Here is a 14,772-nt window from a genome sequence, read left to right as displayed (position 1 = left end):
TTTATTGATCATAAACCTAGGTTACGAAACATATGATACATATTAATCATAAACACTTTAAACCCAAAACATAACGAAAGTACTATATTTAGTAACGGTGCAATACTTGAGAATACCATATGAGGTAAAAAAAAAGAATTTATAGGTACAAAAAAAATATTTTGAAATAATTCAGGTACCATTTGGAGTTTTTATCCAAACAAATGCATGCCACATAGAGAACTTTAACGAAAAAGTTAACGGGAAGTACTATATTTGGTAACGGCACAATACTTCAGGTACCTTTTGGGGTTGAAAAAATGTGTAGGTGCAAAAGAATATCTTTCCTAATATTTCAAATACCATTTGGAGTTTTTACCCTTATGAAAAGGGTTTTTGTCCATTTACCTCAATTCTAGAGTTTTGGTCACCGGCTGCCACACACCGGACTTCTCTGAAAACCTCGCCTGAGGTCCCCAAAGAGGTCGTCGGAGATCTCATAGGTTGCCGGAAAGGTTTCTTGCCCCCCAATAGACTTCTATTTCCCCCAATAGAGGGGCAATAAACCTCTATTGCCTCCTAATAGACGTTTATTGCCCCCCAATAGAAATTTCAGTCGCCGAAATGGGAACTAATCTCCTTTAATTTAAACAAATAAACTTTTATTGAAGAAAAATAAAAGAGGAGATTACATCAATTCAAAACGTTTATTGCCCCCCAATAGAACTTTCAGTCGCCGGAATAGGAACTAATCTCCTTAAATTTAGACAAATAAAACTTTAATTAAAGAAAAAAACGAGGAGATTACATCAATTTAAAATGTCTATTGCCCTCCAATAGACCTTTAATAGTCCTCTATTGCCCTAATATAACTTTTTTTTTATTCCATTTTTCTTTCCTTCTCGGCCTTCTGCCCCAATTTTACCAAAAAAGAAAAAAAAGAAACAGAGAAATTGATTTGGGCATCTAGAGAAAAGCTATGGGCACCCAATCGGAGTTCAAGGAGTTCAACCGTGAGATGTGAACAACGACGTTGCTGATCTTTTCACCACCACCTGTAAATTTTGATCATTTCCAATCTCGGTGTCTATCTGCAAAGGTTTGCGCGTCCACCCGAAACGAGGTGATGGACTCGGTGGTTTCCGGGAACTGCTTTGAGATCAAGGAACGTTCGCAATGGGAGCCTCCGTCATGGAGCTGACAGGAATTGGAGGCGTTGGGTTCAGATTCGGGGCTGGGCCTTGTCGATCGGAATCGGAGGTGTCGGGGAGATGGAACTCTATTTTGAATCTGATCTCGACGGCGATGACCGGAGTTCATGAGCAAACTGCGACAAATTCTCTCTCAACTCGAAGGCGTACTCCTCCTGCACTACGGCGGTGATGCACAACATCTGCGGTTTGGTCCTTGACACGTCAGCTTTCTCGGTGAGGTATTTCATCAGAGAGAGTGCATCGCCGCGCCGGCAGTCTTGCTGGAGAGAGAGATAGGTCGGGGTCGTACTGGAGAGAGAGAGAGAGAGAGAGAGAGAGAGAGAGAGAGAGAGAGAGAGAGAGAGAGAGAGAGAGAGAGAGAGAGAGAGAGAGAGAGAGAGAGAGAAGGGAATGGCATCGATGTAATTAATTTTTCAATTAGGCTGAGGGCAAAAATGTCAATTTAGTTTAAATTGGATAAGGGGGAATAAAAATCTGTTGCTGGGGTAAGTGGGATAGTTTTGGCTGATTTTGATGCTTTGGATGAAAGGACCCTATTGAAAATATGGACTGTGGGTTATCAAATTACCTAAAGGTTGCATTCTATAAGTAATATTTGATGACAAATTTCTTTAGAAACCATTGTGCATCAGACACACTACAAATACCGATATCATTTTTGGGATTGCCCTTTTTTGTTCTATCTATTTCTTTTTCTTCCCAATTTTGGTTTGACTTCTTAATTCCATTCCTTTGCTATGACAATTACTAAGGGAATTAGAAAAAAATAGCAAACATATATGCAGTAGATGTAGATCCAGGAGAAAAATCCATTGTACTCATTTTAAGTGTAATTTTCATTTTTGGTTTTTCTTCCTGAAAATACTTGGATGAAACGTTTTCTGGAAAATGGGGATTGATAGGCACGTTTCAATCCTTATTGGGCATAAACCAAAAATTTCACACAGAACACCAGATTTTTAGTTACGCAGTGAAAACCTCAAATATGAGATTAAAAACACTGCGGGGCTCTTACTCTTGAGAACCCAAAAAGAACAATTTACTTATAACGAAGGATATGTTCTTTACAAACACATATAGCTCTCTACGCGGCTACAATCTCTAGACTCACTAAAGAGATGCTTGTCTTGAATCTTGACCTTCTTCTTCACTTGAACGATCACCAATTATCGCTCTTCTTTCTTCACAGCTTCTCTACTGATCTCAAGAGAATTTATGCATATGAACAAATGACCAAGAACATTTAAACATGGACCAAGTGTTTTGACTCTTATGATAACTCCAACCTTAAGCAAATAAGCAAGACTACTCAAATAATTCTTGCATCAATGGTTTACCCATATGGACGTCTCTTTTATTGAATATATTCAGAACCAACGTGTCACATGTGTGTCAATCAACCAAGATTCTACCCTAATTATGATCCTATTAGGAAACAAAATCTTTTTGATTAAGGATAACTAATTAAAAACACCAAATCCTAAAATGCCTAGGATTTCAATAATCCGATTTTATCAACAGAAAAATATCTTTATATAAAAAATATTAAACCTGAAAGATACTTTCCTAGATCAAACACACTTTAACACACGGGACTGATTCAAAAGGATACTTAATTGTTTTGTATGGAATACCAAGTGCAAAGCTTGTACCTAAACTATTCCTTCCATGTCCACAATCGAAAAGCTTCCTTCCATATGATAGGCCAAAAACAAAAAAAACAAAAACTTTGAAAATAGAAACCAAAGAAGGATTTTTTTTTTCTTTTATTCATTTGCCCTCAAGTATAGTAATTACAATTGTTCTTCTAATCAAGTGCACTGTACATGACATAATGAGGTCATTAACAACATTGCAAAATTCAAGAGAGCCGAGTACTTTTGAACTTTATCTCCTTCTCAACTTCTGCATCACTAGGAACGTAGCCTTCTGCAAATGGTGGTGGAGGCGGGGCCGGTGGTAGACTACTCCACATGGATTTGAGAATATTATCTACTCGGCTTGCTTGCTCACTACTGTCATCCTTTCCCTCTCTACCAATCGCGCTGATTCAAAGTTGGCCGCAGGTCCACTTTCAGAGCCAACGTATCCAATCTTCTCCAAATTTGAGGCAGTAGTCTTGAAAGCATTCTAGTGCATTACACGTCCCATTTTAGCTTCCAACACATTGCGAAGCGACGGTGCTTGGTAGATAGGGCTGTCAATTCCGACATGACCAGATAACACGACTCGAAACCCGCACGAAATAAAGCGGGTTGAACCCGCACGATTAAAAAGCGGGTCGGCCGTGGGTCAACCCGCCATGACCCATTTAATAAATGGGTCGGCCACGGGTCAACCCACCAACACGAAGTGAACCCATATAACCCGATTATACTATATTTCTTCTTGAAATATTGGACGTTAAGAGTATTTGATCATAGGATTAGACAATTTGAAATATTTTGCTTTATAATTATTGGATTTAATTAGTTATGAAGTACATATAATTATTTATATTCTTTGTCTTGTGGAGTTTTTAGTGAATTTAATCAATTTTTGTATTTTTTAGTTAAATGGATCGCATTGTTAACCCTTAAATGGGTCATTTTGTCTAACACGACACGACTTATTTATTAAATGGGTTAAGCGGGTTGGAAACGGGTAACCCGTTTAATAAATAGGTTGAGTTTGAGTTTAAATTGTTGACACGATTATTAAATGGGTTGGGTTTGGGTTTGTATGTTGCAACACGATAAATACATTGACCCAACACGAACCCAACCCGACACGACCCATTGACAGCCTTATTGGTAGATCGAGCCATCCAAGACATAGTAAGTCGCCACAGGAGTAACCGTCTCAGGAGCATCCCTCTTCTGCTTGGTTATGACGAAAAGGTTTGGCTCCTTAACTTGAGTCAGCACGTACTCAATGCCCGTCATTTGTGAGAGGCAAGAGAGGTCGAATGGGTGAACGGAGCTTTGCGGAGTTGTTGGTTGTTGCTGGTGCAGTCATAAAAAGGAGACAAGGCGAAGTACTCGAATACCATATTGCGATCCAGAGGGAATGTTTGCAACCAAGCCTCGTCCTTGAAGCGTAGGCCGGTCATATCCTCCTCCGCCGGGATGCCCTTCATGCTCTCCGGCTCTGATCTATCTTCTTCATCTTTAATTTGTCTCTGCAAATCAAAAAAAGAAATCACTGCATATCTTTTCTATCAAACTTTATTATAATTGCCAACAATATTGTAATTCCAATTAATCATATGCCTGAGATGAATTAACACAGGCATACATATACCTCTTCCAATTTATGTGTTTCGAGAAACTGTTCCACTTCTGGCAGTGATCGAAGGGTCCTCCCTTCCGGGCTGATGTAGTACTGCACAGAGAAATTGAGAAACGACTAGTCTTATTAGTTTCGAACTTTCGATCAAGAATCTAAACCAGTGAACACCAATTACAAAATTCCCCGTATCTGTATAAGCATATATACTGGTATTTTGTGTGCCATAAAAGAAAATCAAATTTGAAACAAGAGAACGAGATTTAGGTAGAAATGGAACAAAAACCAGAAATGGAATCGATCCTTCATTGGTCAATGGCAATCTATATGTGCATGTCAACATGAATGGTTGTCTGTTCCTGTGCGCTAGGGTTACGTGGTTATGTATACGTGAATACATTCAGTACTTTTCTTAATTAGAGTAGATATATAGTTTTATGCATTCGATCAGATTTCGTTCTAATAAATAAATTCAGGAAATAAATTGCATATATGGTTAAGAAATCTCATTGATAGACGCCTAACCCTGAAACCAACAATTGAAGTTAATTAACAAAATCAACAAATTAAATTCAGCATTGCTCAAGCCAATGCAGTGTACGTATATGCAAGAAGAGGATAACTACATTAGTAAAACGTAGAATAGCTTTGTTATCATTACCTTATCAACCTGCCCGGCAGATTTGCCACTCTTTCGGGTTTTTTTTTATCGCCTGCCAATCAGAGGGCAATCCTTCAGGCAACCGCTCCTGCATGTGATCTTCGTTCTTGTGGCCTATGCCGTCCACTGCTGCCGCCCCCACACCCGTCAACCTTTCTTGGTCGTCCGCGGCCACGCTTTGTCAATGGAGGCTGATGATCAGCTAGCTCTGTGATACCGGCTAACTGATCATCATGCCGTAACTGAGCTACATTGAACTCCATTGGCTCTTCTTGTACCAACCCCACAAGCGTTCAGACACTTGTGGTGGTTCAAGATCTTCAATCTAAGCCTCGCGTGCCTGAAAATTATTGGTGAAAAATGGATTCATTTTAGTTTCACACTGGCTAGTTAGACTATGGCAGTGGGGTTTATGGCTACTGTACCCTAACTAAACCAATATTTATACCAGAAAAGGCTTGGACTAGGTTAATTAGGCAGTCTAGGACTTGGATATATATTATTCCTAAATGTTCACTTTTTTTTTAACCAAATACTTTCATTGAAATTTATTAACAAGTACACCCGTTTAGAATGGCATCCCTTATAAACTCGATCAGGAGCAATTATAAACCATGTTTGGCTATCACTATTACACAAAGAATGACCAGCTATTCTATGTGCCACCATATTAGCATCTCTAGGAACAAATTTGATCATGTAATGCACATGTCCTCTCAATAACTCTTTCACTTCCGCAAGCATGAAGCCTAAATTTGAACAATCTGTAGCTTCTTGTTTCAAGGCATGCACAAGTAGTAGACAATCAGTTTCGAATTCTACCTTATCAAATTGCAAAGTTTGAGCCAGCTTTACACCTTCATATAAGGCTATAAGTTCAGCATGGAAAGGGGAAACCACTTGATCAAGTTGCTTCGTGGTAGCTTCCTTGAACATACCATCATGGTCACGAATCACAGCTCCCACGCCTCCTCTAGTAGCAGCAGCATGCAAGAAAAGAACCATCACTATTACACTTCAACCAACCATTCTCTGGAGCTTCCCATCCCCTTCGCTATACCCGTGGAGGCTGTTCAGATGTATTTGCTTTAGCAAACTCATTAAACCAACACATAGCTACCATAGAAGCTTCACTTGGTTGCTGTCTACTCCCTTCCCACAACTGTGCATTCCGGTTTTTCCAAATAGCCCACATAACCATTAAGGCCTTATTAAACTGCTCCTTACTGAGAGAATTAGCTAACATTAATAGCCAATCCTTCAAGTCCGATACTACCACCGTAGACAGTGTGTGGCAGCGCAGCTGCAACCCAAGCTTCTAATGCATAATAGCACTGAGTAAATAAGTGAACACCATTCTCTACGCCATCGTTACATAACAAACAGCTAGTGTCACCCAAATAGCCCTTTGAACTAAGGCAAGTTCTATTAGGCAGGATACTCATACAAGACCTCCAAGCATGGAGAGCAACTTTCGGTGGCACTTTGGCATGCCAAATGGCTACCCATAACTTTCTATAAGGGTCAACCAGTGCAGGAGGAACCAACATGAGCCCTAAAGCAATATCACGAGCAACAAAATATGCACTATTTGTGGTAAAAATACCCTTTTTATAAAGTGCCAGACTAACTTGTCATTTGAAGCCCGACGACCAAGAGGGATACTCAAAATCAAATCCCTATCCGCGGGTGTAAACCACTGATTAAGTATTCCAACATCCCACTTTCTTGTAGAATGATCGATCAACTCCACTACATACTTTGGAGCATCCCTTGGAGGGGGAGAAGACAGACATTGAGAAAAAGAATCAGGAAGCCAACAATCACGCCAAATATCAACAGACTCCCCATTACCAATTTGCCATCTAATTCCACGTAGTAGAACACTTTGAGCTTCACATATACTACAAAAAGGAAAATGAGGCCTATCTCCCAGCTCTGCAGTACTAAAATCACCTTCAGGGTAATAGACAGCCTTGTACAGTCTAGCAATAAGTGATTCTGGATTTTTTTAAATTCTCCAACCTTGCTTTGCAAGCATCGCAAGATTAAACTAGTGAAGATTCTTAAAACCCATACCACCCTCCATTTTAGGGATACATAATCTATCCCATGAATGACAATGAATTTTTTGCTTTTCTTCCGAATCTCCCCACCAGAAGCCTGCACACAATTGCTGTAAATCATCACTCAAACCCACTGGCAGCATATAACAATTCATAGCATAATTTGGGATTGTTTGAACAATCGCCTTTATCAGAATCTCTTAACCTGCACCACTGAGTAGCTTTGCACGGCAGCTCACAACCTTCTTTGTAAGCCTCTCTTTTAAGTAACTGAAAGTAGCAGTTTTCGATCTTCCCAAAAAAGTGGGCAACCCTAGATACCTTTCATGCTTGTCTACTCGCTCAACTCCAAGCAAATTAGCTAAGAAGAGTTGCCTCTCCATGCTTACATTTTTGCTAAAAGCCACATTACTCTTCTGTAAATTCACACACTGCCCAGAAGCTATTTCATAAGTATGCAAAATATTACGATACTGCTGACATTCCTCATCAGTTGCTGCCCCAAATAAGAAGCTATCATCAACAAACAACAAGTGGTGAATTATTGGGGCAGTAGGGGCTGCAATTATCCCTTGAATCCACTGCTACTGAACAAAATATTCAATCAGAGAAGATAGACCCTCTGCACATAAAATAAAGAGATATGGTGATAGTGGATCCCCCTGTCTGATCCCTCTAGAGGGTCTAACATAGCCACGTACCTCTTCATTCATAAGAAAAGAATAGCTGATCGACAGTGTTAATACTAGCCATAATTAACTCCACCCGCTTAGCATCAAAACCAAGCTTCAGTAACATAGCTTGAATAAAAGGCCACTCCAATATGTCATATGCCTTACTGATGTCCAATTTGAAAGAAAAATGACCATCACCACCCCAACGATTGTATGCAAATAATGAGCCAGTTCAGTTGTCAGACCCGCTCCCGGATTCTACGGTAGAATCTAAGGTGGATCTGTATAGACCAAATTAGAGAAAGATTTTTATCGAAAATTCGACATAACCTCCCCTAAAAATGGACTACCCAAGAACCTGTAAATCCAATAATATACTTCTAATATCATAAATCCCTAATAACTTTCAAGTAGGACCTCCTGTCCTTCACAAAACATCCACAAACAACCAAAGCAAGGGGTTCTAACCCAACAATTACATCTTAGGAATCCAATAGTCAATTTATGGTTACATCAGAGCATAAGTTGCATAGTCTAATTAAGTAAGAAATATAAAAGTACGAAAGGAAATAAATCCTACAAGTCGAGATGGATGACGGTGGATAAGGAGAATGCCTCAACGTGGTGCGGTCCGACCTCAGCGAAATCTACTACCTGGGCAAAACGGAAATCCAAAGATCCCCGAGAAAACATAGAAAATGTGAGACAAGCTCAATGAGAGGACAAAAAAATAATTTAATATTTAAAACCACTTTGATAAATCTTATTTTCTTAAAGCCATTTCTCTTTCGTAAACTTTTGGCATGCAATTAACCACTTAAAGTAAAAAGACAAGTTCAAAGATTATAAATCACGAATACTTTCACATACCAAGTTATAAAGTAAACTTGTAACAAAATAAGCACTTGCTTTAAAAAAAGTCCCATAAGAAAACTAAACGTATAACTGTATAATAAACTCGATACTTGCTTGCAAAGGTGACTCAGTCCAAAGGCATTTTGCATAACTTTCAAAACTAAAAACCGTTACCAAACTTGTACCCAAAAACTGGTCATACACCTACAATGATCTAAATCAAAATAGGCAGAGCGTGGCGGACAACTGGTCATGCACCCATGTTGAGTGAACTCAACATGAGCAGAGCAGGGGAGGGGGAAGAACTGGTCGTACACCTGTGCGCATCAGGCAGAGCGGGGGAGCTGGTCATACACTTGTGCGTCCTCCGGTACACAAGCAGAGCATGAGAGTATACATGCACGTAACCGGAAAACTGATGAAGTATCGCTGTATCTTGCTGGGGTTGGGTACTCGTAAGGTAAGTTGAAATCCAATTTATTTTGCCAAAATAGAAGGTTCTTTCTTTTCGTACACGTAACAACATTTAAAACTTCATATCTAATAGATCATTTGAAAAGTTTCTTTCTTTCCCAAAAATAAGCAATTTACTTCAAAACATAAATTATAAAATTACAAAATGACCACAACAATTAATTTACGAGAAATCATAATAAACTTCTTGAATAAGAAATAGGTAATTAAGGAAATCAAATATTAAAGAATCAAAGTAATTGCATGCATTTCTTTAAAACAAAGTCCAACTCACAATGAAGGGTGACTAGGTGAGTCCCATCTCGGGAATATCCTTAGAAGCTTGCTCAACCGGATTACCTAGCCAATAATAATTTATAAATAAGTTAAGCTCACACTATACCACAAAGTTAATCAGACAACTGTCGAACGACTGTTGTCTGAATGAAAAACCTGCTGTTGTCTAGTAGCTTGATGTCTGATTGACCTCGTTCAGACAACTGTCGATAACAGTTGTCTGTTGCTCAGTCACACAACACATATAAGCCAAAATTTGTTGTCTGAATTTACCCAAAATCTAATGCGTGTTAACTTAGACAACTGCTTGTTATTTTGGTGTTGAGTGAAATGAACCTCAGACTACAGATACTTTTTTCCCTGTTGTCTGAAATATATTTAAGATAACAGTTTGAGAGATGTAAGTATTGTCTGAATGCGTATGAGATAACAATGTGCCGGAAGAATCTGTTGTCTGAAATGAACCTCAGACTACAGATACTTTTTTCTCCTGTTGTCTGAAATTTATTTAAGATAACAGTTTTCGAGATGCATGTGTTGTCTGAATGCGTATGAGATAACAATGTGCCGGAAGAATCTGTTGTCTGAAATCAACCTCAGACTACAGATACTTTTTTCCCCTGTTGTCTGAAATTTATTTAAGATAACAGTTTGCGAGATGTAAGTGTTGTCTGAATGCGTATGAGATAACAATGTGCCGGAAGAATCTGTTGTCTGAAATGAACCTCAGACATCAGTGATAGTGTGGTCATGTCGTTGCAAGGAATTGCACACAATATGTCCTTTAGTAAAACTGTTGTGTGAATGTTCCTAAGACAATAGGTATTATGTGTGTAAATTTATGTGTTGTCTGATGATACTGTACTACCATATTTAATAGCCTTATATATGTTGTTTGAATTGAATAAGCACTACAGGTACTGATTTTGGAAATAGGCAAATATGAAACACAAATTAGTTCAAATGTCATTTACTATAGCACATCATTGTCATACATTGCCAAAACACACTGAAACTAGAAATAGAGTACCTAATTGTTAAAGTATTTCTTACATATCAATTCAAAGTACTAGCTACTGATCCTGTCCAACCAAAACATAACCACAAACTTTGAACTAGGTCTCCAAGAAGTACCAACACAAATCTTACATATATGTTTTAACCACAAACTTTGCCCACTCAGTTCTGACCACATCGATATCCTCCTGGGAATATGCTGCTTTACTTCTTCTCTCCCACTGAAACAAAATGGTTTGTACTTAGTAGTTGACATAATTCCTAAAAAGAATCTAAAGAACTCAATTGTGCAACAACAATGAATCTATGCATATATATATAAGCAACTCTAACCAGCCAATAAAACAAGATTCTATAGAACTTCTAATCAATACACAGGTAATTGACATGAAGAGATATCATATATATCTATACTGTATCAAGGCCAAGATACATGGACTAAATATAAGAACATTAATTGCCAGTGAGCAATCAACAACCAAAACTATATATACATATCCACCAGAATACATGCAAAATCACAGTAACCCATGTTTCAATAACCATAATCCAAGTGACCTCAACTAGTTTTACTTACCTTGCTGAAAATGTCCAAGGTTTTATCCTCCACTATTTCCTTCATGTATCTCATTATAAAATATCCACAATCCTTGTCGGTCTTTTGCTCCGGAATACCCTAAAAACATGAGGTCATAAAGTTTTCATTACTCCAGAAAAGAAGATGAGGTGGGAGGCTAGAGAAGGAATAAGCAGAAAGATCAAAGGCTGGCTTTAACTGAATTTGAATCCGCCATGGAAATCGAAAAAGTCCACTAGATCCAACGATCTAACACTACTAGAATGTTTGTTGTGTCAAACACAGAGACAAAAAGCATTTAAGTGATCAGATATAAATTAAAAATTTCACAACTTCCATTTGCAGAAATCTACAGAGACCCCAGGCCCCAAAGTTAATAATCTAAGAAATGGAAAATACTATATATACCCACTTAGTATAAATATAGGGAAAAAGCAATCTGTTACCAAGTATGATGTGACCCCATGGTTGAAGTAGATCAAAGGAGATCTGAGGGAGGGGGCGGTCTTAATCATGATGTGAAGATTGAATTGAAACAGCAACTTTAAAAGCTTTCTAGAAAGTCTGATGAAAGACCAAGTCAGTTCAACTAGAACAAACTGAATAGAGATCAGAAGAGTACCAAGTATTGACTGACAAAAAATTGGCTCTCATCTCCCTGTGATTTTCATTCTGCTTGGAAACAGTGTGGATGAGTGGAGGAGATAAAGAACAGTGTGCAAGTTCAGATAAGAAGAGAAGCTGTGCAAAAATAGAAGCAGTAAATCAGGAATTGCCTACTAGAGTGAAGAGGTGAGTAAACCGAATCAACTGCGAGAGAATTATACTTACAACAACAAGACATGGCAATATTGGTCCTGCGAGCAATCTTAACCTTGGCCTATCTTCGTCTTAACATATCAAGATATTTTGCTCACTTTCCACGAAACTGCTGCATATCAAGAAATAGGGCAGAAAGAAGACACATTGCCCAGCTTTTCAAAGTCATCAGGGCTCATTTGGGTTGCCATGTCCCTTCGTGAAACTGCACGAGATACATTGGTGGCTGCATCCTTAACCCCATCAAGCTTTTCATCTGTATTTACCCATGGACATAGACCAAAGATTAGCCATTCACGAGTATACAACAGTTCTAAATTACCTACAGTTATGATACCATTCTGAATTCAACTAGTGAAAAGCACTGTCTAATGCAACCAAATCAAACTAGTACCTTGAGACTCAGGCAGGGATGACTGCTGGTCCAACACCTCAGAGCAACCATGCACGCTAACCGAACGAGCAATGAAAGGCTCAGCCCTATTCGAAAAGGCTCCATTATGAGCACCGGAGGAGTGGAATGCCATTCCATCCGCTGCCATAACCCCAGCTGAAAACGGGTCTCGGCCTGTCTAGCTTCTTGGACAGAGCTTCAGATCTAGATCGACAGTCCTGGCATTCTATAAAACACAAGGGTCATTTGGTTTTTGGCTAGGAATGGATTGGATTGGATTGTAGTGGACAAAATTGGGGGGCTTACCTTTTAAGGCGAGAGAGAAAGAGCTTCGTGCTGAATCAAGAACCAAGTCGGCGTCGATGTCTTGCTTTGGAACTGTGCAAGCTCCAAGCCAAAGAGTGAAAGTCAGGGAAAACAGAAAGTCACATCGTTTGGAAAAACTAAAAAGGAAAGGAAGAAAGCGACGTCGTCCCGAAGCTTAGCTGTAGTACCTTTGGCCTTTTCTCCTTTTCTGGATCGACGACCGTGGTGGTGGCTAGTGATGTGTAAAGCGGGCTTCGTCTTCGGATCTAGATCGCGATCCGGACCACTGGAGCTCTCTTCAACCTGGTGACGGTGCGCCGCCGAGTTCTGCATCCAAAATTTCAAATCAGATTGTTCCACATTTGCAATGAGCATGAAATTAAAGCATGCAGAGGGTGGGGGTTGGTCACCGGAGAGATCTCGGAGGCGGTGGAGTCGTGGTCAAAGGCTTCGGAGGCGAAGGAGCAGCGGTCAACGCTGGCGGAAGCGGAAAGGAGAAGAGGCTGGACTCGAGTGTGTAAATAACCGAGTCCGGGCTGGCGTCTCGGATTCTTAACCCGGATCTCTGCTCCGACATGGTCAATTTTAGTAGGGATCGTTCACATTAGAGAGAGTTGAACAAGGAGAAAGGCTGAGAGCGATTTTGGGTGGGAGAATGACCGAATTTTTTAGCTAAGGGAGGGAACACGATTTTGGTGAGTCCGAGAGGCTGAGAGCGATTTTGGGTGGGAGAATATGACCTAATTTTTTAACCAAGGGAGGGAACACGATTTTGGTGAGTCCGAGAGGCTGAGAGCGATTTTGGGTGGGAGAATATGACCTAATTTTTTAGCCAAGGGAGGGAACACGATTTTGGTGAGTCCAAAGAGGCCGAGAGCGCGCGCGGTTTGGGTGGGAGATCGAATGACCTAATTTTTTAGCTCAGGGAAGGAAACAAGATTTTGGTTTTGAGTGTTTTGAGTGGAAAAAAATAAATGTAAATTAATTGTTTGTTTATTTTTTCTATTATTCAGACAACAGATGTCCTTATAACTGTTGTCTGAAATCTCTCAAATTTAACAAATAACGATGTGTTGGATGAGTAGAGGGTGAAACGACTGGTTTAAAAAATCTGTCGTCTGATTAACTCAGACAACAGCAAAAACTCATGTGTTGTGTGATGACTGTCGTGTGATTAATTTATTCTAGTAGTGTCAATCTCGATAAACTAAGTAAAGAAACGTGAATGCATCCTAGGAAATCGTATCCTCTTCTCGACGTAAAGTCCCCCAAGTCTTCCTATCATCAAATAATCATCTTAAGTCTCTTCTACTAACTTCTCTCCAACTCCAACACCTCCAAAAATAATTTTTCCCAATATATTCCCAACACCAAATTCTAATTCCTCATCCAAAATTCAATAATTTTACTTGAGCTAGTACTAACACATCCTAGGAAGCATAACAACGCTCAAAAACACTAAAAATGGCCATGAAAGGCCGCCGGAGGCGGCGGAGCCGCGGTGGCTCATGGTGGCCGGAATTTCAATTTCCAAAATCCTCAAATATATATGCAATACTATACTCAAAAGAAAGCCCATGAGGTAAGGAACAACTTTATACCTTGGGGTTTCTCCAAAATGTCGACGGTTTGGCCGGAATTTGAAAAATAGCCGGAAAATCACTCAATCTTCTCTCCTTCGATTCGTCGCGTACACTTGATGATAGGTCTTGAAACTTATATCAATAGAAAGCCCATGGAGAGAGGAAAGCTAGGGTGAGGCGAAATGACCAAAATACCCCTCACAAGAAAATACTCATAACTTTCTCGTTACAATTCCGTTTAACGAACCGTTTGCGCCTACGCTCTTGTATTGTCATGCTCTATTTTTCCATGCTAAGAAAAAAAAATTGGAAACTCCAAAAAAGTAATTTCCTATTATGAAGGCTAATTTAACAATATGATGATTTGAAATATCTAAATGCAATGCAAATAGGTTAAGGGATAGTATTTTCGGGTATGGGGTGTTACATCAGTTGCCACAAGTGTATTATCTGAAATCAATCGACCCGGTACAAATGCACTCTACAAAGGTGAAATGACATCTCCCAGTATTTTCTTCAACCTTTGGCAAGAACCTTAGAGCAAATTCTGTACAACACGTTGCATAAAGCAATGGGCCGTAGATCAAACATATGCTTAGGATCCTTAATC

At 39.4% G+C, this 14,772-nt stretch overlaps 1 long non-coding RNA gene and 1 pseudogene across 1 annotated transcript; both read right to left on the bottom strand.

Annotated features, from left to right (window-relative positions):
* Positions 1–3,054: 3,054 nt before the first annotated feature.
* LOC133730417 (uncharacterized) lies at positions 3,055–6,126 on the bottom strand (annotated as a pseudogene).
* A 5,917-nt stretch (positions 6,127–12,043) lies between these two features.
* On the bottom strand, positions 12,044–13,523 carry LOC133732816 (uncharacterized). Its single transcript, XR_009857334.1, has 4 exons — positions 12,768–13,523; positions 12,580–12,651; positions 12,274–12,499; positions 12,044–12,135 (listed from the first exon to the last, which is right to left on the bottom strand). It is a non-coding gene; the product is annotated as an uncharacterized LOC133732816 (long non-coding RNA).
* Positions 13,524–14,772: the final 1,249 nt, after the last annotated feature.

This window comes from Rosa rugosa, chromosome 2, assembly GCF_958449725.1.
Source record: "Rosa rugosa chromosome 2, drRosRugo1.1, whole genome shotgun sequence".
Classification (NCBI taxonomy): Eukaryota; Viridiplantae; Streptophyta; class Magnoliopsida; order Rosales; family Rosaceae; genus Rosa; species Rosa rugosa.
This window is presented reverse-complemented; position numbering and strand designations above follow the sequence as displayed.